Raw genomic sequence first — 27,516 nt, forward strand, 5'->3', positions numbered from 1 at the left:
ATCACCACTCTCTAGTTCCAGAAGTTTTTTTGTCACCCAAATGGAAACCATGTACTTAATAAGCAGTCACTCCCCATTTCCTACTGCCTCCAGTCCCCAGCAACCACCAACATATTTTCTGTCTCTCTGACTTTGTCTATTCTGGGTATTTCGCGTGAATGAAATCATACAATATGTGGCCTTTTGTCTATGGCTTATTTCACTTAGCATAATGTTTTCCAAGTTCATCCATGTTGTTATGTTAGGACTTCATTCGCTTTTATGGCTGTATTCAAGTTTTCCAAGTTACTTCTTTTCCCATGGCTTCGTTCTTGATGACTCCCTCAGGGTGCTGTCAGTAACTTTTACTATATCCATCCATTTGACTCCATTAACTCCTCAGCCCCCAAAGCTGTGTTTTAGCTCCTGTCTTGTCCAAGGTTTGCAGCCACAAGCCTGTCCTGCAATACTTGGCCTGGATCCGAAACCCCTTGTATTACTTTTTTGGAAGGTAGATGAAAGACCGCTACAAAAAGGGTCACGTTAAGGGAACAGCTTCAAGAAGGAAGAAACTGTTAGCAATGTCAAAGGCTGAAGAAAGTTCATGTAAAATTAGGAAAGAAATGTGTCTTAGTGACTTCAACGAGAGAAATTTCAGAAGAGCAGTAGAACAAGAAGTCCTAGATAGATAGCTGATACTTGCAAAATTTTTATATTATGCTGCACGTCTTTGTGGCACTCATTCCAGCTGTAATTAATTTTGTAAATAATGGTTTGATGTTGGTTTTCCTCGAAGACTCAATGAGTACAAAGACTGTATTTTTTGTATAATTCTTCTCTATCCTGAATCCTCAGGACCGAATATAATTCCTGGCATGTAGAAAATGCTGACTAAATAACTGTGGAAGAATGCAAATAAATGAACAATTTAAAGACACACATCCTTTTAGGTAGTGAGGGTGCTACTGGAAATTTCAGGAGATGCTGGCTCTAGTCCTAGCCCCATCATTAATAAGCATGTAAACTTGGACATGTCATTGAATTCCTCTGATCCCCAGTTCTCTCTTGTAATAAGGTGATTGGATTTGCTGAAGATCTTTCCATCATTGGTGCCTTTTTATTAAATTCAGCCTTGTTTTTCACTTGCGAAATGAAAAATTTTTAACTTTATCTTCCTTATAGCCACACATTTTATTCACAGCTCCAGGCAATTTAGTTCCTGAAGTTGGGCTTGCTAGAATGATGATATTGAGTAATTATCATATTTGCTTAACTTTTTGTCTCATTATTCAGTTTTGAGGATTCTCACTTTTTTCCTTTCTCTCAATTTTAGGTCCCTCAGCCTTATTTATTTCTCATTTGGTTTCTACTTGCTTTTTCCCCTTTACAGCAAGAGAAAAAACAAAAAAGGAAAATAGAGGCAGGCTAAATACTTTGGTCAACAGTGTGACTCTTTCATGATGATCTTTTTCCAGTAGTGGAGATTTTCCTCTAGGAAACACACTACCATTTTTTATTTCCAAACTGAATCATATTTATATCTTATTAAGAGCTCATTTGCACTAAATGGCTCTTTGTCGAACCTCTATTTAGATTTGCCTGTGTGTGAACCTGGATTTACGGCACAGCTTCCTTAAAGGGTGAGCCTGTTTTTCATTTTGAACCCTTTAAACAACATCTAAATTAACAGAACAATAAAATTTACAAAACAGAACTATGCTCCAGATATACAATTTTATTTCAGAGAGGAATGTTTTATAATGCCTAAGGATGGAGACACAAATCCTTTTTGATTATATCAAAGCATACTGTACTGTCGTCGCCATGGTTTCTTAGCTACTAAAGGAATCTAATATCCAATAGGAACCAAATTCAAGAAGCTTTAAAGTAGAATAAGTTTAATATGCAATCCAATTTTCTAGTCTCCAATGTTCTGACATAGATGAAATCAGGCTCTGAGAGGACTCAAATGGAAGATTCCAATGCCTATTAGAAAATTAGGCAATTAGGAAAAAGAAAGAGTGGTTTAAGGAAAAAAGAAACCTTGAGCTACTGTTAAATTAATTATGTGAGTTGGATCCAAGGAGTTTGAGTTGAAATTATTTTTAGAACTTCAGTCTCCTTTTCTTCAACAGAATTAGAAGGTCATACATTGGAGATCTGGAAATAAAGATAAGGGAAGAGGTTTTTCAAGGGAAGAAGTGGTCAGTTTCTCCTTGTAGTCCCATAACTCTTAATTCTTTTAAGTTTTCCTGCTGGGGAGCGTTATTTTTCATGGTAAAAATGCCCTAAGTTCTTGCCAATAAAAAAAACACCTATATTTTATAGTCTATTGAATCAAGACTGATATATGGTAGTAATTTACAGAGAGATGCACTGAGGCCAGTCCCCAAAAGGGATGCTATCATTTCATGCAAAAGTGACTCAAGAGTAAAATGAACTCTGAGAAATGTTATTCTTTCATTGGCCAACTCCTGTCATCCTCTAGTTGGGACCTAAAGTTGATGGGCTTAGTGGTGGGAGGTTGCTATCGTAGCTATGTTTCTAAGTCTAGGGAGTTACTTCTCTTATGTTTTAGATACTAAGAGAACGTTGCAACATTTAAATCTTTTCTTTGGGATTTTTGCCTGCATCAAACAATTGAAGCTACGACTTGATTTGAAATAAAACTGCTACCAGAGGGAATTCCTCCCCCTCAGACTTTTATTCATGAAGTATTAAGAATTCCTCTATTTTTCTAAAATTCAGTGATGAATGCATTTTGGCAAAGTGAAAATTGAATATAAAATGTTATGATGAATTATAAATACAGATATATTTCATTCTCTCATCTCAATACTTTGCATTAAATATGAGTGTTGTATTTCTTTCAAGTGACTGAGTTAATTTTATCTGAGAAAATAATAAAATGATCATTCATTTCAGAAAGGCCTTTTGGAAAAGTTTACACTCATTTCCTTTCTATTTTTACATACATATAAAACCCACTCTTGAAGAGCCAAGAAAATGTTTTACACATCTCATGAACTCCATCAAGTGGAAAAGAACTTAAAGCAAATATTGACATAGTGACTTACCATATTACCTAGCAGGGAGAAATTTAAATTAGCTTCTTGAAGGATGGATCAGCAAAACCCAACGGTAAGTGAAGTCTGCATTGATCTTTGAGAAAGCTTGAACTCCAGAGCTGACTTTGGAAATTTTAATGAGACTGAAATGGAAAACAGGGTGAGAAGTAGTTTACAAATCATCCATGGTTATTTGAAAGAGGTGTGTGTGTGTGTATACAGATGAAAGGAATATAGGGCGAACAGGAGAAACCACAGCATCTATCACTTATAACTGAACTGCAATAAATCAATGTAATAAAATAGTAATGAAATAAAAGAATTTTAACAAAATAAAATACAGTAACACAAATGTAACAAAACTGCAAACATGGCATCAATGCATGATATTCAGAAAAGAGAGTCAGAAAACTAGTTTTGCCTTCTATATCAACTATATATAAGTGTGTAAATTTTCTCCATGTAGAAGGGTTTGTGGGTCTCACGAAGAGTTCATAACAGTGCTTACCCTAAGACTCACCAAAATTTCCTATCACCCTACAGAGAACAGAAGAGCGTATCAGGATACCGAGTAGTATATCGTTTACTACTTACTCATTGCCTTAAGTTCTTTTCAGTTTTCCTGCTGGGGAGCATTCTTTTTCATTGTAAAACTGCCCTAAGTTCTTGCCCTAAGTGCCAACTCGTTGCTGCTTGCTCTTCAATCAGTTCTTCCATCATGCAAATCTCTTCATGGATACAAACACAGAAGATAAATGATTGAAAAGACATTTTTTTAAAAAAAATCATTGGATCAAATTCATCATATATTTAATAATTTTTAACCAGTCACATTCCAGGAGCCTTTAAGAAGTAATTCAGGGTGAAATAAGATTAAAAAGTAGATGGGGCAAATAATAATTAACTTTAAAGTAAGTAAAATTAAGCTAAGATTTAGATTAGTACTAAAAACTCATACTGTAGGGAAAGGACTGCAAATTTGACTCTGAGGTTTCTGATTAATAGTACAAAAGTCAAAATAGGACCAATTATATGATAATTCAAAATGTCTACTATTTTCCTCAGGAGAAGGGAAGCCCAAATACTCCCAGTTGTCAGGACAGGGACAAGTTTCTCCCAAGGCCTAATAAAGTGCACTCTGTGAAATGTAACGCACACAGTGGCCAACAACATCTTCAGATGCTACAATTCTAGTTTCAAGAGCAGTTTGGAGACCATGATGGCCTCATCCTGGAAGTGTCTCTTGTATTGGTGAACATACTACTTAGGATAACCTTACTTGTTTGTGTGGGAAGGATTTTGAATTTACAGAGTATCTATAGTATACAGTATACATTGGACATGACTGTGTATATATTGTATGTAGTAATATAACAAATACTGACGTAACAAATCTTACGTTAATCATGTTTTAATATTTTGCTTTATATTTTTTTAAAATGAAATAAGATATAGAGTTGAACTCTCCCCGCTCACCATCAGCCCCTCCCGAATCTCAGTTATCACCCTCTTTCTCCAGAAGTAACCACTGTTACGATTTTGATATGTTATTCCGATGTATTTAGAAAAGTTCACCTGTTAGATGAAACTTAAATACATGTCAAAGAAGTGTGTGAATGTTAAGTGTACAGCTCAATTAATTTTCACAGTATGAAGAGGTTCATGCAAACGGTATCCAGTTTAGAAAATTGACATTATTAGCTTCCAAGGAGTCCCCCCACCCAAACTTGTACCTCCTAACAACCGCTATCCCCTACCCTTCTCCTCAAAAAGTAAATAATATTCTGTCTTTTACCACTATAGATCAATTTTGCCTGTTTTTGAACTTGATGTATTAGGAGTCAAACTATATGTTTCATTGTGTTTGGTTTCTTTTTATCAAAATGATACTTATGAGAGTCACCTTGTTGTTTCACATGGCTTTAATTGTTCTTTTTCATTGCTGTATAGTATTCAATCATATCAATATGCCAGAATTGATTTAATCACTTGGGTATTTATCAAAGAAGGAAATTGTAGAATTAATTGGTAATGCCAAACAGTTTCCAAAGAGATTTTAGAAATCACACTCCTACCAGCACTGTATGAGCATTGCCATTGCTCTGCCAATACTTGGCATTATCAGCCTTTTAGTTTTAGCCATTTTGATGAATATAATGTGTTGTGATTTTTACTGGCATTTTCCTGATTACAAATGAGGTTGAGCACTTTTCTTATACGTTTGTTGGTCCATTCAGGTGAAATGTCTACTCAAGTGTCTTACCCAGTATTTGATCTGGTTGTCTGTTTTTTCTCTTGTTGATTTGCAGAAATTTTTTATCTATTATGTACCCAAGCCCTTTATCAAATTATGTATATTAGCAATATATATCCCAACTTGTCTTTTCACTCATAAAATTTTCTATTTGATAAATAGAGGTTTTTAATTTTAATATGTAAAATTTACAATATTTTCCTTTATGGATATAGCTTTCTTTAGCCTATTTAAGGAATATTCCCCACCCCAAGGTCCTGAAGATATTCTTCCATGTTCTCTGAACCAAAAAACCTGAACCATTATTGCTTTTCCTTTCACATCAAGATGTTCAAACTGAGAATCGCCTTTTGTTTATGGTGTGTGGTAGGGATACAGTTTTATTTTTCCCTGGTATGGATATTCAGTGGACTCAGCAACACTTCTTGAAAAGGCCATTATTTACCCTGTACTGTTCATTGCGTTTTTATCATAAATCAGAGATGAGAGGATTGGCTTTCTTTATTCCGAACCATTTGCCTTTCTTTGTGTTAATATCACACTGTTTAATTAGCTATTGTATCTTTATACCTTGTAATCTTGGGACTTTGTTACCTAATAGGGTAATTTCTGTCACATTGTTTTCTTCTTGTACAAGAGAAGAAGATGAGAGAATTAACTCTTCATGATTATTTTGGTTATTCTTGGCACTCGCATTTCTATATACATTTTTGACTATTACTATCAATTTCCACACAAAAAAAAATCTGTTAGAATTTGTTTGGAATTATATGGAACAAATTCTTATATTTGAGGATAATTTAAATTTTTAGGACATGGAGCATTCTAATTCATAAATATAGTGTACTTCTCCATTGATTTAGATCTTTAATTTTTCTAAATTTTCCATGTATGGATATTCCACATATTTTATTAAATTAGCACAAACAATTTCCATTTACTTTTCACTCAGACTTACCAGTTGTTAGCATTTCTCAGACACACACACACATACACACGCAGACATACGTATTTATGTATGGTCTGTCTATCCTTCTATCTTTGCATCTATCTAATCGCTCCTTCCAGTACATTAAATCAGAAGGCACACATTGTAAGTTTTTCCTGTTTTAGTGATGTCAACTTTGATCACTTGATTAAAGTGCCATCCACAAGATTTGTTCCACTTTACAATTACCACTTATTTCTCATTACTATTTATTTCTACTTTTATTAAGTAAACTAAGGAGAGATACTTTGAGATTAAGTAACATCCTGTTCCTCTTCAAACATTCACCCAATAATTTCAACATTCATTTGTGATTCTTGCCTGGATTAATTATATAATCACTATAATATAAATAAGAGCTTTCAATTCTCCCGCATATATTTGTTTATTCATTTACTTACATTCAGCATGGACTTATGGATTATCATTTTATTCAATGGTAATGACTGTCATTATTCATTTTGAGGCAAATTCACCTGTAGTATGGCCAATGGGGAACCTCTTCAAATTGGCTCTGCATAATTTTGACGTCCTCTTCATTTTTTGAGCACTTCTTTACTTTTTGACATAAAAAGATGTTCCAGGCTCATCTTTAACATTTACTTTAATGACTCTGGAATTAGCCAGACCTTCAGGGAGCCCTGTTTCCTTTTAATTTGCTAAATTCACTTTTTCGTTCTAACATTTATTATAGATTCTTTTGGATATTAATATACATCATCATGAAATCCTCAAAAAATGGTGGTTTCATTTTTCTTTACAATCCTTTTATCATTTATTTTTCTTGCCTTATGGCATTGGGTAGGATTTCTAATACATTGGTAAATAGAAAAAGTGATATTGGGCGTCTTTGTCTCATTTCCAATTTCAGAGAGAAAGCTTTCAACATTCCACCTTTAATGATAATGTTTGCACTATATTTTTTGTAGATGCCCTTGTAAGATTAAGGAAATTCTCTTCTTTTCCTGATTGCTAAGATTTTTTTCGTCATAAACAAAAATATATTAGTTTTCTATTGCTGCTGTAACAAATTGCCACAAACTTAGTGACTTAAGACAGTACAGATTTATTATCATACAATTCTGAAGGTCAGAAGCTGAAAATGGGTCAGCAGGCTGCATTTCTTTTCAAGGTTCTGTGAAAGAATATGTTTCCTTGCATGTTTTAGTTTCTAGAGGCTATCCATATTCCTTGGTTCACGGCCTTGCATCATGCCTACCTCTGTTTTTGTTGTCACATCTCCTTCTCTGACACTGACCTTCTGCCTTCCTCTCATAAGGACTCTTGTGATTACGTTGAACCAACCGGGATAATCCAGGATAATATGCCCACATCAAGATGTTAAGTTAATCACATCAAGGTCCCTTTAATAACACAAGCTCCCTTTACCAGGTGAGGTATCATATTCGTAGTTCTGGGGATTAAGACATGTACAGTCATACACTGCATAACAACATTTTGGTCAATGACAGACTAAATATATGACAACAGACCTATAAGATTATAATGGAGCTGAGAAATTCCTATTACCTAGTGACATTGTAGCTGTCATAACATTTAACGCAACTCTCTACTCACATGTTTGTGGTGATGCTGGTGTAAACAAACTTACTGTGCTGCCAGTCGTATGAAAGTATAGCACATATAGGCCAGCCCCAGTGGTCTAGTAGTTAAGATTGGCACACTCTGCTTCTGTGGCCCGGGTTTGACCTACACCACTTGTCTGTTAGCGATCACACTGTGGAGGCGGCTCATATGAAAAAAAAAATAAAAAAAGAGGAAGATTGGCAATGGATGCTAGCTCAGGGCAAATCTTCCTCAGTAAAAAAAGAAAAAGTATAACACATACAATTATGTGAGGTACATAATACTTGATAATTATAATAAATCACTATGTCACTGGTTTATGTATTTAATATACTATACTTTTATTGTTATTTTAAAGTGTACCCCTTATTAAAAAAAACAGTTTACTATAAAACAGTATGCTGCACTACGCTGGCGGCAGCTTCATACATCGCATGTTTACTGTGCCTCTTGATTAAATCATTTTCTCCTGTGCTTGATTTAATCTCATGTTGTTTTGTTCATCATGACCCCTAAGTGTACAAAATCCACCACTAATGTTGCCAGTAAGAGGCCACATTGAGTGACTGACCTGGAAACAAAATTAAAAGTGATTAAGGACTATGAAGGTGGAAAATCAGTGATGGGTTATTGCCTGCCAGTCAGGCATGTCTCATTTCACTATAGCCATGCTCTTGAAGAACAAGAACCAAGTGATGGAAGCTATTAAAGGATCTACTTCATTGAAGCCAACGGGACTAACAAAAATTTGAGTAGGACCTATGTCAGACATGGAGAAACTTCTAATAACCTGGATTAAAGATTAGACACAAAAGATATCCCTCTCAGCACCATGATGATCACGGCCAAAGCAAAAATTTGTGATGTTGAGAGAAAAGGCTGGACATGACTATGATGTTGAATTTACTGCTAGTTCTGGGTGGTTTAAATGATTCAAGAATTGTTATCTATTACATAATGCGAAAGTGAGCGGTGAGTCTGTGAGCGCTGATGTGAAGGCAGATGAAGAATTTTTGGAAACTCTAAATAAGCTGATTGTGGAGGGAAATTACTTGCCAGAGCAAATATTCAATATGAATGAAAGCTCCCTGTTTTGGAAATGGATGCATAAAAGGATTTTTATCCATAAGGAGGCCAAATCAATGCCAAGTTTCAAGGCTTTGAAGGAGAGGATAACAGTCTTTCTTGGGGGCAATATTGCTGGCTACAAATTGAAACCCTTTGTGATCCGGTACAGTGAGAACCCCAGGGCCTTCAAGCATATCGGTAAGCACACACTGCCAGTGTATTACAGGATAATAAGAAGTCATGGACGACCCCACTCCTCTTCCAAGATGCCCTCCTGAATTGCTAAGCCAGCAAAATGGAGAAGTACTGTTTGGAGAATAACATACCTTTCAAGATTTTGCTCATTGTTGGTAGTGTTCCCAGACATCCTCCTTATATTGGTGACCTTCATCCCAATATCAAAGCAGTGTATCTCCCTCTGAACACCACTTCTTTGATCCAACCAATGGATCAAGGAGTTACAGCAGCTTTTAAGGCCTACTACCTGAGGAGGACCTTTGCCCAGGCTATTGCTGCAACTGAGCAAGACACTGAGAAGACACTGCTGCAATTCTGGAAGGATTACAACATCTATGACTGCATTAAGAACCTTACTTGGGGGGCCGGTTCCGTGGCCGAGTGGTTAAGTTCGCATGCTCCGCTGCAGCGGCCCAGGGTTAGGATCCTGGGCGCGCACATGGCACCGCTAGTCAGGCCACGTTGAAGCGGTGTCCCACATCCCACAACTAGAAGGACCTGCAACTAGGATATACAACTATGTACCGGGAGGTTTGGGAAATAAAGCAGAAAAAAAAAAAAAAAAAGATTGGCAACAGTTGTTAGCTCAGGTGCCAATCCTTAAAAAAAAAAAAAAAAAGGAAGATTGGCAACAGCTGTTAGCCTAGGTGCCAACCTTTAAAAAAAAAAAAAAAGGGACCTTACTTGGGCTTGGGGCAATGTCATTAAGGAGCATACGAATGTCATCTGGAAGAAGACGCTCAAGAAATTCATGCAAAACTTCAAAGGATTTGCCAAGGATGAGGAGGTTGCAAAAATCAACAAGGCTATGCTTGAGGTGGCAAACAACCCTCCCTTGTGTGAGGGTGACATTGAGTTGCTCTCAGAGGTGGATCCTAAGGAATTAGCTAATAAGGAGTTGTTGGAAATGGAACAGGAATGCATAGTTGAAGAAGAGGCAAGAGAAAAGGAAACTGCAGGAGAAGAAAAAGAAGAACCCTCAGTGAAAGGTTTAGCAGAAGCTATTGCAGACCTCAACAAGCTCTTGAAAGAGTTTGAAAACATGGACCCCAAAACCTGAAAGTTTTCATTAATAGGGAGGAATGTTCATGGCGTTATCTGCTTACAAGCAAATCTATGATGAAAAAAAGAAACGAACCAAGCAAACCACCATGGATATATTTCTGAAAAGAGTGACACCTCCTCAAGAAGAGCCTCAAGGGTCCTTCAGGAGTTGTTCCAGAAGAAGGCATTGTTATCATGGGAGATGACAGTTCCATGAGTATTGCCCCAGAAGAAGACCTTCCAGTGGGACAAATGTGGAGGTAGAACACAGTGATGTTGGTGATCCTGACCCTGTGTAGGCTTAGGCTAATGTGTGTGTTTGTGTCTTAGTTTTTTAAAAAATTTTTCCCCTTTTTCTCCCCAAAGCCCCCCGGTACATAGCTGTATATTCTTCGTTGTGGGTCCTTCTAGTTGTGGCATGTGGGACGCTGCCTCAGCGTGGTTTGATGAGCCGTGCCATGTCCGCGCCCAGGATTCGAACCAACGAAACAGTGGGCCACCTGCAGCGGAGCGCGCGAACTTAACTACTCGGCCACGGGACGAGCCCCTGTGTCTTAGTTTTTAACAAAAAAGTTTAAAGAGTGAAAAAATAAAAAATAAAAAAATTTAAAAATAGAAAAAAGCATATAAAATAAGGATATAAAGAAAGAAAATGTTTTTGTACAGCTGTATAATATGTTTGTGTTTTAAGCTAAGTGTTATTACAAAAAAGTCAAAAAAGTTTAAGACAAATTAAAAAGTTTATAAGGTAAAAAAGTTACAGGAAGCTAAGGTGAATTTATTACCGAAGAAAGGAAAATATTTTTTTAAATAAATTTAGTGCAGCTTAAGCGTGGAGTCTAAAGTCTACAGGAGTGACAGTGATGTCCCAGGCCTTCACATTCACTCACCACTCACTCACTGACTCACTCAGAGCAACTTCAGTCCTGCAAGTCTCTTCATGGTAGGTGCCCTATACAGGTGTACTATTTGTTATCTTTTATGTGTATTTTTACTGTACCTTTTTTATGTTTAGATATGCTTAGATACTCAAATACTTACCATTGTTTTACAATTGCCTACAGTATCCAGTACGGTAACGTGCTGTATGGGTTTGTAGCCTAGGAGCAATAGGCTATACCACATAGCCCAGGTGTGTAGTAGGCTATACCATCTAGGTTTGTATAAGTACACACTAGGATGTTCCCACAACGACGAAATCACCTGATGACGCTCTTCTCAGAATGTGTCGCCATCTTTAAGCAACACATTACTGTGTATCTTTGGAGGGGCCATTATTCAACCTACCATAGACAATAAATGTTATCAAATTTTCTGCAGTTGAGATGATCATAATATCTTCTCCTTTATGCTGTATATGTGATGACTTCATTTCTAATGTTCTCATGTTAAACAGCCTTCATTCTGGAATAACTCAGCTTCTTGTGATGTGCTACTCCATTTACATTTTGCTAGATTTTATTTGCTGATATTTTACTAGGTATTTTTGTGTCTATCTTCTTAAGTAAAATTGGCCTGGAATTTTTCTCTCTTTTGATGTCTTAGACAGTGTTTTTTTTAATCACAGATATTTTGGCCTCAATGAGTTGAAATGTGACCTTGTCTTTTCTAGTCTCATTAAAGTTTTTGCTTTTGTCTTTGTTATTTTTTTTCTTGTGCTTTCTGTGAGTTTAATTTACTTCTAACTTCCTGAGAAGATTGCTTATCTCATGGATGTTCAGCTTTTCTTCTTTTCTGATAGACATATTAATGCTGAAAGTGTCCTTCTGACGTGATTTCAGTTACAGCAAACAAGTTTTGATATGTAGTCTTTTCATTATCGTTAATTTAAAATATATTAATATATCCTAATTTTCCTTTTGATTTTGTCTTTGACCCACAGCCTCTCAAATGCCTCTTCCAAATACATGAATCCAGACACATAGATTTTCTCTTTGGAGGTATTGGTTCAAATTGCTAGTCTGCCACTATCAGCAGCAGTGTCCCCCATGACTGTTTTGGATACTTTTTACATGTGTGTGGATCTGTAAACAGTACATGATATTTTTCTGTGTGCTTTCAAATTTATATTTTCATATATAAATTTATCTTTATATAAGATGCCATGTAAACATTAACCAAAAGAAAACTGGCAGGGAATTATTAATATCAGATAAAACAGAACTTCAGGCAAGAGGAACTGAATGGGAACCGAAAATAATAAAAAGAGAATGATTTACAAGGAATACATAAGAATTATGAGTTTGTGTGCAAATAAAAGTGTAGTCTTTCCCTGTATAAAGCAACAACTGACAGAATTTACAGTTAGATCTCACAAACTAACAGTCATGAAGGAATAGTTTAAGTCAAGTCTGTAAGAAATGCCATAGGCCAAGCAGCCAAAAGTAAAGTAGTTGGGAGAGAGACGTTTTGAGTGAAACAAATACAGAGAGGGAGAGAGAGAGAATTTTACACCAAAGAAATAGAAAGTATACTTTAATTTCAAGTATACAGGAAAGGTTTATTAAAATTGAGCTCATACATTCCGTGCTCTCTAAAATAAAATTAAATTAATAATTCAATAATGAATTGATAATTAAAATTAGAAAAGTTAGAAATTTGGGAGGGCACTCCTAAATTTCCAATAGACATTTTAAAATGTTTAGAGTTGAAAAATAAAAGAGTGTTAAATAATAAAAATTTATAGTAGCTCACTAAGATACTAATTAGAATAAATTTATAGTCTTAAATGGCTTTATTAAAAAAACAATATTTGAAAATAAATGAGCTTAGCTCTCTGCTCAAGAAGCTAGGAAGGTAACAAATAACAAACTCTTACTAAGGAGAAGAAAATTTCAAAGTAAGACTAAAAATAATGTAAAACAAGTCAAACAAATAAAATAAAACATCAACAAAACTAAATATAGTTATTTAACAAGTTAATAAAAGTCATACTTCCAAAAAGAGTGATTGAAAAAAATTTAAAATATTTTAAACTACAGGAACACAACCACAGATGTTCATCAATTTTTAAAATCACAACAGAATAGATTAAAGTAAAAAACATTTTGAAAACTTGCATTAAATATAAATATTTCTAGAAAAGCGTTATACAAATGTCAAAAAAACCCCAGAAAGGTGTAATAAACCAACAGCTTGTAAATACATTTGATTTATAGTCAAAATTATTACTGCCCATTTCTATTTCACTTTCTTCCAGCAAAGCACAAAATAACTCCAGAGCCTGACTATTCTCAGGTTGAATTTTGTCCAACCTTTAAAAAACTAACAAATGAAGAATATTTAACAGAATAGAAAGCGAATAATCTTGAAATCAAAACCAGATGAGGACAGAAGAAGAAAGTGAAAATTATGAACCTAACGTTCCTAAATAAAATACTAGAAAAAGGAATTAAATGATTTAATATACATGTCACAATCAAATAATATCCAGTCCAACAAATCAAGAACAGTTCAGCTTCAAAAGAATCCAATAGAAAAAATGGGAAAATAATATGAGCAGGCAATTCACATTAGAGAAAACCTATAAACATGTTAATAGATATTAACCTTCCCTAGCATTCAGGGGAAAATACACAATTATTACCAAAACCAAAATGGGGAATATTTTTACATATATGGGGTTGGTTAAGTTTAAGAAGTCTGACAATATCAAAATAATGACAAAAACAGAGAGAAGTTTGCAATTTTAGAATTTCCAACTTTGATGGGAGTCTAAATTGGTGCAACTACGCTTTGTTTAGCAATTGAGTACCACCCAATAATTGCAGAAGTGTACACCTAATGATGCCACAATTGCTCCTTTAGGTATATTATCTAGAAAAAAATCTTGCTAAAAATGCACACGGTGTATACAACATGCGAATTTTAGCATTGTTTATAGAGCAATAAAACTGGAAGTAACCTGAAAAGCTTTTAAAAAGAGAATCGGTAAATAAATTGTAGTTATTATAGTTATTATTAATATCAAACAATAGTTTACAAATACTAAGCACAGAACTTTAAATGAATGTACTAAAGCTTCATCTATCAAGACTAATAAATGCCCAAAACATAAGGTTAAGTAAAAAAAAGTAGTAGATCACACAATATGATAGATATATATGATTTATAATTTATGAAAAATTCATCCTCATATTTTTAATTTCTCATGGTAGTTTTGTCTTAGATGGATTTTGTTTTCTAAATCTAGTTTGTAAGTCAGTCTTTTTTTAATTGTTAGCTTTGTTAAGTGTTAAATCTTTTACATTTATTACACTTATTGATCTATTTAGTCTTATTTCTTTTACATTTATTACACTTATTGATCTAGTTAGTCTTATTTCTATCATCTTATTTTGTGTTTTCTGTTCACATCCTTTTCCTTTGTTCCTTTTTTCTCCTCCTCTTCTGAATTAATAAAATTTTTAATAGTCCTTTTTATTTTCCTCTGTAGGCGTAGAAGGTCTCATTGTATTATCATTTTATTAGGTATTCTGGAATTTTTAGAAACATAGAGTTAATTTTATTTTCTGACAAATTCTATAGCTATGCACCGTTTCTTTCCCTCTCTCATACATGACACAGAACCTATCATACTACAACTATGCATTATCATTTCAACCTACCAGCTCATTATTTTCAATTAGACTTATATTTTACATTTCCAAAAATACATAAAACAGTAAGTTGTTTTTTCAGGTAATAAATAATTAAATTTAGTGACATATTTTATCAATTTCTAAGTTCACTTCTCTGCTTGATGACAATGTTTAATTTTTTTTTAGCCGAGTATCTGTGGTAGTTAATAGTCTTAGTGTTTGTGTATTTGAAAGTGTGTTCATTTTGCTTTCACTCTTCTAGTTTAACTGGGTATAAAATTCTAGGTCACAGGTATTGTCCTCAGCACCTTAAGTATATAACTTCATTATCTTCTGGGGTCTCTTATTGTTAAAGAGAAATCTCCTGACAGTTTGCCACTTTTCTGCAGATAATGTTTTGTCTCCAGCTTTTAGGGTTATTTTTAATATCTTCAGTGTTTTCGTTCTAGCTTTATGTTTATCTTGCACATCTCAGAATTCAACAATTTGCTATGAGCATTTTTGTTTTTCTTCACTTTTAGAAAATTCACAGTTATGTCTGTTCAGATATTGTTTCTTCACCATTCCCTCTATTCTCTTATTCTGGAGACTCTCAAATCAGTCATCCATATTTCTTAGCTGCTTTTCCTTGTCCTTTTGAAGCTTATTTTGCTCTTTGTGATGTATTCTTTGTGAATTCCTTGGTATAATCATCTAATTCTTTAACTCTCTCTTTTTGTACAGTGCTACTCCATCTTTAGAAATGTTTCACCTAATGAGTTTTGTTTTATTCTTTAATTTCAATGACTCTATTTTTTCTTTCCAAAGTCTGTGGCTCAGTCTGTTTCATCTCCTCTTGGATTGTTTCATTTATATGTGTTTATGTTTTATAGATTCTTGCTCTTGGTAAATAGGAATTATTCTTTCATTTGAGATTGTGTCATTGCCTTGCCTCATCCCTATAATGCCATAGATCCAGGTAGCAAGTCAGCAGTAGTTGTCTTGTTTTGTTTTTCCCCAGCTGTATTATTCTGGAGCAGGAGAACTCCACTCCAGTCCCTGTTTTCAGGTAATGATCCTACTTTGGTCCTAGTATCATCTAGAACTCTCTTAATTTCCCATCAGTAGCTGCTACAACCTAAATCTGGATTCATGGATTCAGTGTTGCTTACCACTTTGCTTTTCTATTCTATTTCTCCTATCTATAAGGGTTTATCTTGGCGAGCCCCATTATGATCTTTATAATGCTTAATATTATATTTTACCTCATATTGCTATGATTTTGGAACTGTGCATGTGGTAAAAATGTAAACTCTGCTCCATTTTGCATGTGTTTGGAAATGTGTTTGTTCTTAGATGAAAAATTATAAATATGCTCCTACTTCAATCTAGTAGCAAGTATGTTATGCCTCCAGATAAAGTAGTGGAGAGTATCTTCAGGTAACTAACCAAAATTCTTTGGTAACAATGACATGATTTGGAATGGAAATAAGGAAATCATATTGCCATTTACAGTTCTGTAACTGGAGCAAGCTAACCTTAGAATGGTATCTATGACCCTCAAATTATTTGTCAAGTGGGATATGTGTAGATATATAAAATGGATAAATTTTGAATGCTGTGGACTCCAAAATTCTGATTTAATATCTCTTATTTCCAAAATTGTGAAATTCCGTGAAATAGTAACATATTTTATAAGAAAAAAACCAAACCTTCTTTGATCAGATAAGCTTGATAATTCTGGTTAAGTGAAGGGAAACAGGTTTGTTTACTGCCAGAAGACTCAGAACCTTTAATGTGCTAATGGTTGGAAGTCTTCTTGATGAGTCATCCATGCAACATTTCAAGTGCTGACCTTGAAAAGGTCAACTCAAGGAGCCTCCTCTCCTTTGCTTTTCAAAGAATATTCTTTTGAGAATTGGTGTTCTATGAAACAAATGTTTAAAAATTTTAAATGTTTAAATTTAAAATGTTTTTAAAAATTTTGTGTTTAAAATTGTATTCAATTTAGAATGTGCTTTCAAAAAGAGAACATATAAATATAAACTACAATTGATTGTCATCATAACTTTGATGGAATTAACTGAATCAAGGTATGAACTCAAAGAACAACAACAATAACAAAAAAATCTCATTATTTAACATCATTAGCAACCTACGCTAACCAGTTACAGAATTAAAGGTAAGAGGAAACTTGAATGGGATCTACCACATATTAGGGGCAAGATCCTTAGGCTTGGAAAGAGAGCAATCAGCCAGCTAAGGAGAGCAGCTTCATGGGGCGATGCTAATGGCTCCTGAAGTGCTAGCTTCTGTTTTTATGGATGGCTACTCTAACCAGCTAATTAGGTTAGATGAAGCCAGGAACTCTATTTCTTAAAAGGGAGCAGATGTCATTTGCCTATTTTTATCCGACATGATGATAAGTAACCTGGACTACAAAGAGTTTTCAAATAGCACTGGTCAGCAATCTCAGTAATTATAGGATTTGGGGAATGATTTTTTAAATGAAAATGTACCAGATCAAACTGTGTGTATTACCAGATATATTTTTAGTCATAGAATCAGACACACATCATAAAAAGCACTAATGAGGTATGGTTTATATCTTTCCATATATATATATACAGCTTGTTGTATTACTTAAATTCATATTTTTCACATCATTTGCATGTTTCTCATAAGCTTCTGTCTGGCTAATCTCCTGAGTTTCTATAATGTACTTTCTGGAAATTTGAAATCATTTCCGAGAAACCCTTGGTAAATATCCTCATTGTTTCCTATGAAGTGAACTCTAAGAGCAGAGATGTTGCAACACAAGCTGAGCCTGAGTTCTTAATTCCTTCTTTAGAGATACTTCCCCTCTGGCAACTCCTCAGACATGAGAAAAAAAGCAAGGTCATAATTATGGAATTTTACAATAGTTATAAGGGACCCCAGAGGTCATTGACTTAATATTTATGCTTTCTGATTATAATCTCTAATAATCATTTAAAAGATGCTTCCAGCATGTATCATTATTTCTGATGACTTTTAAATACTACAAGTAATACGCTAATTAATTAATTTCCGTAATATTTATTTCTTGCATCATTTCTCCCCAGGCATCAGCAAAACATAAAAGAAGAAACCTCTGCACTTGTATAAAGTCATTTATTTAGTTCTTAGTTGTTCAAAGTACTCTGCCCACACTTTAAAAAAAGAAGGATTTGAGTTGGCTTAGGGAAGAATGGCTCCCCAGCAAGAGCATAATTAAGTTCAGAGTTCAGATCCCCCCATGATCTGAGTCTAACTCATCTCTTCTGTTGCAACTCTCATGATTCCCTATCTTGAAATTTATATTCTAACACTTAATCTCATGCAGCTGACTCATTGTTGTTTCTTATTGCTCCATCTAACAGGAATGATCTTTCTTCCTACCCATGACCTCCTTATGGTTTAGTGGTGAACTCCCACTTATTCTCTAAGACTCCCTAACAAGCCTTCTCTGACCCTCTTAGGTTGATCCATGCCTTTTTCTGGGCTCTCATAGTGTCTCATGCAAACATCCACCTTTGCAATTTTTGTAAGGATTTATGTTTATGAGAGTTCTCCTCCCTGCTTGAAAAGAAGAGCTGTGTCTCATTCTTTGTCACCAGCGGGTAGCACAGTAGGTGCCCAATTAATGTTTACTGGACTCATCAGTGCCACATGTGATAATTACACATTAAAATATTTTGGAGTTGGGTAAGTCAACGCCACTAAAATAAGGATTAAAAAACAAAATTATGTAAAACAATGAAGGTTTGAAGGATCAGAAATAGAAATTTCTGAAGTCTTTGGTGCAGGATAATTGTTCTCTTGCATCAATGAGGCATTGAATTGTTCCATATAAATAAATTTATCATATATAACACAGTCGATAAGTGACATGCTAAGTAGGATTAAGAAGTTGGCTCCCTTCTGGTGCTCTTTACACCAAACTGCGCTGTCTTCATGGTTCTCAGTTCCATACATTTTCAGGCTATGCCCTGCTACACCATCTCTCTTGTTTATGGATTGGTTTCAAAAGTGGATGTGCTGTAGGATAAGTTAACTTTTAAATATGGTGGTAGAAGAGAACTAAAGACAGATTTCGCAAACATACCATTTGCTGTGAGCTGACCTTGGGAATATGCCAGATTTCAGGCTCTCTGTGTTAAGCCCCTTGAAGGCAGGGACTGAGTTTTACTAGTCCTAGCCCTGTTGGGCTGTTGTCAGCGGTGCAAAATCAGTGCTTAATAAATGTTCAATGACTGATACTCTCATCCAACAATTTGTGCATCAAAGAATAATTTGTTAATTATTAGCACAGTGATCTCTACATTTGTCTCCTGACTCAGAAGTCTCGAGTGTTTCCAATAAATATATTTATAGGTATATGATGTTTTGCTACTGATAGTATTTTGCTCAAAGATAAAAGATATGTTGACCCAAATTAATTACAGAAAGCTAAGAAAGTGAATCGGGGCTTTAAAAAATTCTCTTGCTTCCCTTCCAAACAGTTTGATCTTAAAGTATCATGCCATCTGTAATCTCCTTAGTTCTTAATCCCACTGAAAATATCAATTTTCTAGCAAGTCCAAGTGGGATGCTCATCTGGAGGTGAAAAGAAGATTGGGGGGGTGTGGGGAGGCAGGAATATAAACTAGATCTCCAGGCTAGAGCTCTCTCCCAACCTCCAAACTCATGTCCAAATTCTTACTTGACTTTTCTACTTGGATATCTAACAGTTGTTTGAAATTTACCATATCCAAAATTAAACTCTTAATTTTCCCCAATCAATTAACTTCTGCTCCTGTAATCTTCCCCATTTCATCAAGAACACCTCCATCTTTCTATTTGGCCAACATTCTTACTCTTTCTTTACCCCCGTGTTGTCTCAAACCCATCTCTAAACCATCGGCAAACCCTATAGCTTCCATCTTCAAATTAAATCAGAATCTGGTGCTTCTTTATCTTTCTATAGCTGCCAAAATCTTTCACTGGGACCACTGCAGTGGCTTCTGAGCAGGTTTCCTTGCTTCACTTTTCCCCTCTATGTCTATTCTTAACACAGAGTCCGAATAATCCTTCTAAAATGGATGTCAAATCATGCCATGTCTCTACTCAAAAGCCTCTAATGGCTTCCCATCTCACCCAGAGTAAAATTAGAAGTCCTTACCATAGCACACCAGCCACTACAGGAACTCATTTTCTACCGTGTCTCTCTGGTCTTCTTTCTGGTTCTCAAACACAAGACATCTACTCCTTCCTCAGGGCTTTTGCATTTCCCTTCCCTCTGCGGGAGCAGTGTTCTCCAGATGTCCCCCATCTCATTCCCTAATTCCCTTCAGGTTTCAGGTTTATTGCATTATTGAGGCTTTCTCTAACCAATCTACCTAAAACAACAACCCCCTCAGCTCCATCACTCCCTGTCACCTTTACACTACTTTTTTAACTTCCTTTTATTATCTGCCATACAATATATTTACTTCCTTTTTAAGATTTTACTTTCTGTTTCCCTTCCCCAGAATATAAATTCCATTTGGTAATGTTTTGTTTTGTTTTGTGTGTTTTCTTTTTGCACAGTGCTCTGTTCTCACGTCTACAGCAGCATAAGCCACATAGTGGAGGTCCAGTAAACGTTTGAATAAGCTTGTAAATGACCAACAAGAAAGAATGTCATTGTCCATCAACTCACTTTCCCCTCACAACAAGCCCACAGTGATACTGGGTCAGGAATTCTTAGTCCCGTGGTAGAAAAGAAAAACCAAGAATGCCTTAGAACTCTTGTGGTTGCAGGTAACAAAGACCCACAAATTCTAGAAAAACAATAGAAAGAACTCCAGCACTAAGACATAGGGTGTCTCACAGAACCAGAAGGTAGATGTGCAGCCAAATGTCAGGTGGGATCTAAATGGAGGCTGCGGGATGGGAATGCTGCCAAGACCACTCTCCCCGCTTCCCTCGGATGGCTTAAGGGTACATTAAGATTCAGTTTCTCTTTCCTGTATTTGTGCTTCTCTTTCTTTCTACCAAATTATTTTCCACCTGCAAGTTAGCTTTATCTGCTCCTTTGTCTACGTGGCAGAAAGAAGTTTTCCACAGTTTATCTTTTTGTTTTTTTTTACTGTGGTCATAATAGCTTATAATGTAGTGAAATTTCAGTTGTACATTATTATTTTTCATACACCATATAAGTATGGTATGCCTCTTCACCCCTTGGGCACACTGTCCACCCCCCTTCCCCCCATAACCACGAATTTGTTCTCTTTGTCCACAAGCTTGTTTATATTTCACATATGAGAGAAATCATACAGTGTTTGGCTTATTTCGCTTAACATGATGCCCTCAAGGCCCATCCATGTGGTTGAAAATGGGGCGATTTTGTCTTTTTTATGGCTGAGTAGTATTCCATTGTTTGCATGTATACACCACGTCTTCTTTATCCATTCATCAATTGATGGGCACTTGGGTTGCTTCCACATCTTGGCTATTGTGAATAATGCTGCAATGAACATAGGGGTGCACAAGTCTCTTTGAATTGTTGATTTCAAGTTCTTTGGGTAAATACCCAGTAGTGGGACAGCTGGGTCATATAATATTTCTATTTTTAATTTTTTCAGAAATCTCCACACTGTTTTCCACAGTGGCTGCACCAGTCACAGCTTATCTTTTATCAAGACCGCTGGGGAAGAAAATCCAATCAACTATGGCTAAGGAGTATGCGGAGAAGGCAAACATGGCTTCCCAGAGAAGTGGAATCATTTTGAGCTGGTCATATACCCTTAAAACTATATATTAAAAAGTGGGATGGGGGGCTGGCCCCGTGGCCGAGTGGTTAAGTTCGCACACTCTGCTGCAGGTGGCCCAGTGTTTCATTGGTTCGAATCCTGGGCGTGGACATGGCACAGCTCATCAAACCACGCTGAGGCAGCCTCCCACATGCCACAACTAGAAGGACCCACAGCAAAGAATATACAACTATGTACTTGGAGGGCTTTGGGGAGAAAAAGGAAAACAATAAAATCTTTGGAAAAAAAAAAAAAGTGGGATGGGGCTGGCCCGGTGGTGCAGTGGTTAAGTTTGCACATTCTGTTTTGGTGGCCCAGGGTTTATCACTTTCGATCCTGGGTGCAGACATGGCACCGCTTGTCAAGCCATTCTGTGGTAGGTGTCCCACATATAAAGTAGAGGAAGATGGACACGAATGTTAGCTCAGGGCCAGTCTTCCTCAGCAAAAAGAGGAGGATTGGCAGCAGATGTTAGCTCAGGGCTAATCTTCCTCAAAAAAAAAAAAAAAAGACTATAAAAAAAAGTGAGAAAGACATTTTCCCAAAGTAACACATCTAAGGAGAGGTAGAGGCTGGACTTGAACTGGGATGTTCTGTTCCAAATCTTCAGCTTCTCGAACTTCCCTACATATACTCTTTAGTGAGCTTCCCATGAAACTTCCATAGCCCTTTAATGACCATAAGCAAGAGTAGTTAGGTTTTTTTTTTTTTTTTTTAAAGGACAAAATAAGATAAAAAGAGCTTAAGGGAAGAAAAAAATCAGCATATCAAGATGGGGACTTTGGTTTTCTGAGAACCCACCCCTAACTGCCATGCTGCTGGAAAGATGGCTGCAGCAGCCAGACACTTTGCTTGGACTGCTCATTCACATCCATGGTGCTGGAGAGCTTGGGGGCAGAGAAGTATCTGCTTCTTTTGTGGTTGCAGAGAGTGTGCCCAGTGGAGCATCAAGGGCATTGGCCTGGCATAATTCCACCACTGGTGAGCACAAGACTGCTCTCTAAAATATTTATTTTATCAAATTTATTTCAACTTCATCCCTTTCTGATAAAGGAATGGGGGCAGCTCAGTGCTGCTATTGGCTTATAAAAAATGTAATTTACTTTACTTTCTGCCCACAGTTAATTTAGCCCTATTGTGTCCTTGTCCCAAGTTCGTGGAAATGTGACTTCACTAGGGAAGAATTCATGTAAGGATTGTACATTATACTTTAATGTCGAAAAGGTGGATGAGTTGACATCGTATAATGGAGAGTGTATCACCCTTTTACTAAGAGATGTAAGAGCAGAAACGGACTTGACTGTGGAAACTGCCATAATAACTGCTGTGCTCATTTTTTATTGATGATGGATAAAAATTCTCATAATACTGAAGCACAATAACTTGCTGGAATATAGCTCCAGGCTGCCCCGAGGGCAGACTTTATTTATGCATCCCTACTTTCACCATTTGTAATGATAATGATAATAATAATATTAATAATAATAACAAATATCAGTACTTCCTGGATTACAACAAGAACTAGAAGTTTCAGCTATGTTTACCTGGACCTGCCCTCCTGAATCTTCTTGTAAAGATGGAGTGCAAGAAAAACCATTATAATCCTCGCCATTGTCCTAGTTGCTAATAGACCTGTGCTAGCAATTTGGAACAGAAATTGAAATCTGCCCACTGTGGGTTTTGCTGGTTTTGCAACTATTATTGTAGGCTTTTTAAAAATTATTAATTTATAAAGTGCCCTGAGCCTTACAGAATATAAGCAACTGAGCAGGCTGGGGAAATAAAGTTACATAAATCCCTATTAAGTTAGTAGCACAGACCGACCGCAGTGGCTCTGTGATGGCTCAATGCAGTGGTTTCAAGAGAACAGACACAATCAGGAGTTTTCAAAACTCTAAAAAGAATGTTTATTCAAAAATAAGTGAATTTGTCTAAAGGCTTATAAAGCGCATGTCAAATAGAGATTAGAGGAGATCCCAAAGAATCAGAAAAAAGCAAGGTCAGGATAACGTATGAAATTCTTGTATAATTTGATAATTCGATGACTTTAGATGTGTTCATGAGAGAACCAAATTAAAATCAGCATAAAAAAGACAACTCAGTTGAAAATCATGCTTTCCCCGAATTGGGCTTACAACCCACCCGGTCTTATGAAACTTGTCACTAGATTTATTGTTTGAATGCTATCGAGGATGCTGTTCAAACACTATGTACAGTGGAACTTTGTCAGGCGCAACAGGAGGGATCCCTGTCTGATCTTAGTACCAAGAACGGTGCTGCTTCTTCTGAGTAATGGATCTGTTTCTTTATTTAATGGGCCCTGGGAACTCATTTATAGCCTTGCCATAGCAGTGTATAGATCCCTTAGTAAGTGTCTTCTCGTCCTTTCTGAATCCATTTTATGTTCCTATACTGTGTTTTATTGTGTTTAGTTAGCTTTGTACATCTGTTTAGCGGCCTTACCTAAATCTTTGCTGGAAAAAATGTGGGGTTAGACAAGAAAGAGAAAGAGGAAGAAAGTTGAAAATTTTTTTTGAAAGTTGAAATTTCTAAGCTTAGACATAACTATAATATTCTATAACAAATTATAAAATCTAATTTTTCTATATTTACAAAAAGATAACTAAATTCTTCTTGAGGGATCCATATCCCATACACTAACAGCTTTGATAGGAGATATCAATTCTAATTTATATCATATATGTGGGTATAACCATATTAATGCACACTGAATATCACTTCACACTTTAATACTGTGGGACTCTTGTTAGGTTTCTTAATCTCTGTTTCAAGTTATTCATCTATAAAATGGTTGTTATCACGTGTACCTTGAAGGCTTGCTGTGACAAAGAGAATCTATAAGAAGAAGAAGTCTTAATCTTCTTGTATCTCAGTTTTCTCATCTGTAAAATGGGTATAAAATAGTACCTATATCACAAGTGCGTTGTGAGGATTAAACAAGCAGGCATATTTAACATATTTAGGAAAATTCCCAACACAGAATAAATGCAATTATTATTATCGTAATTATTATTTCTTATATTTTTATTTTACAAATGTTTTATAAATATTCTAAATTAATTTCCCTAACTCAAGGGTTGGAAATATAGGTTTACTGAAACTGGGTACTATAGCAGCCTTCTTAAATGGGCTTACAATGGCTATTTTTAAAAAAATTGCTTGATCTGCCATTGCCTCCGTGAGATTCTCTGCACATATTGGTCCTAAATACAAGATCAGCTACAGTAGATCAGTGGTTCTCAACTGGGTGATTTTGCATCACAAGGGACACTTAGCAAGGTCTGGAGTCATTTTTGGTTGTCACAGCTGGGGAGGGGTGTGCTAATGGTATCTAGTGGGTAAAGGCCAGAAAGGTTGCTAAACCTCCTGCAATGCACAGGACAGTCCCTCACAACAAAGAATGATCTGACCCCAAATATCAATAGTGCCAGGGTTGAAAAATCACGGTATACAATTTCATGGCCAAAAGGAGAGTAACAGAAGGAACTGTTGTAGAGCCGGTGGAAGTCAAAATATTTCTTACTCAGTTACTGATGATTCTGAACTTTTTTTCAGATTTTAGTTTTCACTTTTGCCTGAGGCTTAACAATTATGATAAGAAAACAAGGTATAGTTTAAAGAGTCCTGAAGGCTGTCATTACCCACCGGCCTCTAAAATCACAAACAATTCTATTCTCAAAAAGCTACTAGGACCCAAAATAAGTATCTCAAAAAGATGCATCGAATTCCACATCTAGCGTACATCCTAGAGAAACTCTTGTGCATGTGAGTCTATGGGATTATGCAGAACAGTGTCATTGGTAATGGTGAAAAGAAGACACAATCTAAATACCTATAAAAGAGAAATGGATGGAAAGAATAAATTCAAAAGTAAATGAACTAGATATGCATCAAAGTGGCTAGATGTCAAACATGACATTGAGTGAAAAAAGCACGTTGCAGAACAGCTTATTATGGTAATACTCTTTCTATAAAAATCTTAAAAGCAAGATAATATGTTATCAGTTAGGATTGTGTTTGGCTGCATCTAAAGAAATTTAACAACAATGGCTTAACCAAATAGGGGTTTACAATTTTGTCCTGTGAGTTCAGCTGAAGGTGATCCAGATGAAGGTGGCTCCAAGATGCCACCAGTCAAGTCCCACAATGCAAAGGAGGGGACATTCCTACAATTAACCAGATCTGGTTGTCCAGAAGAGGAACAGGATATAACCTGTGTAAATACGTCTAGTTAGCCCAGCTTTGCTGGAGGACTTGAAAAATTGCTTTTCAGGAGGGCTCAAACCTACAACTAGGGTCCCTTCCTCAAGGCTCATGACTTATTCTCTCTTCCTCTCTTTCATCCTCAAGATTACAAGATGGTAGCTTTCTCGTCACACATCGTGTCCGTACTTCAGATCCAAAGAGAGGGAAGGCAAAAGATGAATCTGAATCTGAATATGCCTTCTTTCCAAGAAAACAATGGTTTTCCTAGAAGCCCCACCTTTTAAACTTCTGCTTATAGCTCCTTGACCGAATCTGGGTCACATCTTTCTCTACCCATCCCTCTACTCTTCAGCTGCACCAGTGCCTGAGAGGGAGGATGAGTAGACTTCCTGGGTCTCTGCCTCCTGGACAAGACCAGGGTTCTGACAGAATGGAAGAGGGGAATGAAGATGATTAGATGGACAATTAGAATTGTCTGCCTCAAATATTGCATCATGTTTAAAGATAGGTAGTAAAGATGTAAAAACATGGCCTGGGAGAAGATATAACAAATTTATGAAAGAGTGTGCCTCTAGGGAAGGAGAAAGAGGAATACAATTGAAGAGGAGTACAAAGAGGATTTTCACTTAATCCCTATTTTATTGATATACTTAATATGAAAAAAACTGAAGCAAATGTGACAAAATATTAAAGTTTGTTGATCTGAGTATTAGATGCATGAATCTTCTACTTCATCCTTTTAGATAATTTTTCTAAAGTAAGGAAAAATCTTAAAACTTGTTAACCTTCAAAATACCGGAGCTAGTGGTAAGTATTGTTTTGCCCTGAAAGAAAGAGACTTGAAAGTATCTGCCCAAACAATGAGACAAGAGAGGAGTGAGATGAAAATTCCAGGGAGCTGCGTTCCCACTGGCCACTAAGCTGGACAGCTCTTGGAAACTCAAACTCCCCAATCCATATTGCATACGGCATCTCCCAGGTGCATACTCTGAAACAATTAAACTAGGATTTAGGCAGGACCATGGGGAAAAAATTTTAAGTATTCATGATTCATCTTGTTCTCACTGAAAGTCAGCATAAAAGCTTGCACGAACAATGTTTCTAAATAACTGACTGTCCTAACATTTTCTTTCATAAGAGAGAGGTCACACAGGATACTCACACAAGAGGTACTTTTACGAAAGGCACTTTATCCACCCACCACCAAAAAAAAGAGGGTAATGAATTATTTTCCAAAGCTGATGGTTTCAGAGTATTCATTTTCATGAAAGTCAAAGTCACCCCACTCAGTAATGAATTCCTGTTGGATGCAATTCAGACTTTCCAAGGTTACTAATTCAGGTTTTACAGAAAAAAATTATGCAAGTCTGACAAGTGATATCCATGGGAAGTTGAGGGACAAAAAGTTAAGGAAGCAGAAGACAGGATGAGGTAACTGGGCATTTAATGAGTACTTGAAGAACATATTTTCATGTGAAAGAAAGAAGCCAATTTAGAACAGGTTTTAATTTATGCAAATGAAGAAGTCAGAGAAAGAAAAGAAAGGAAGACTTACTGTTTTAGATTCATTTTTACCTGCTACAGACTCTTGTCGCCATGACCTAAAGGACTTGTATCAAAGACAGAGCTAGGAAGGGAAGGAAAGGGAGAAGTCTGTGTTAGGGAAACCCTACAGATCTTCAGTGAAGGACACCCACATCTTCCTTGTCAT

The 27,516-nt window shown here is 36.0% G+C and overlaps 1 long non-coding RNA gene across 1 annotated transcript; it reads right to left on the minus strand.

Annotated features, from left to right (window-relative positions):
• Positions 1–1,306: 1,306 nt before the first annotated feature.
• LOC102150395 (uncharacterized) lies at positions 1,307–20,254 on the minus strand. Its single transcript, XR_001378918.3, has 4 exons — positions 19,967–20,254; positions 3,642–3,775; positions 3,057–3,190; positions 1,307–2,139 (listed from the first exon to the last, which is right to left on the minus strand). It is a non-coding gene; the product is annotated as an uncharacterized lncRNA (long non-coding RNA).
• Between the last annotated feature and the right edge of the window lie 7,262 nt (positions 20,255–27,516).

The sequence above is a fragment of the Equus caballus genome, chromosome 1 (genome assembly GCF_041296265.1).
Source record: "Equus caballus isolate H_3958 breed thoroughbred chromosome 1, TB-T2T, whole genome shotgun sequence".
In the NCBI taxonomy this organism is placed as follows: domain Eukaryota; kingdom Metazoa; phylum Chordata; class Mammalia; order Perissodactyla; family Equidae; genus Equus; species Equus caballus.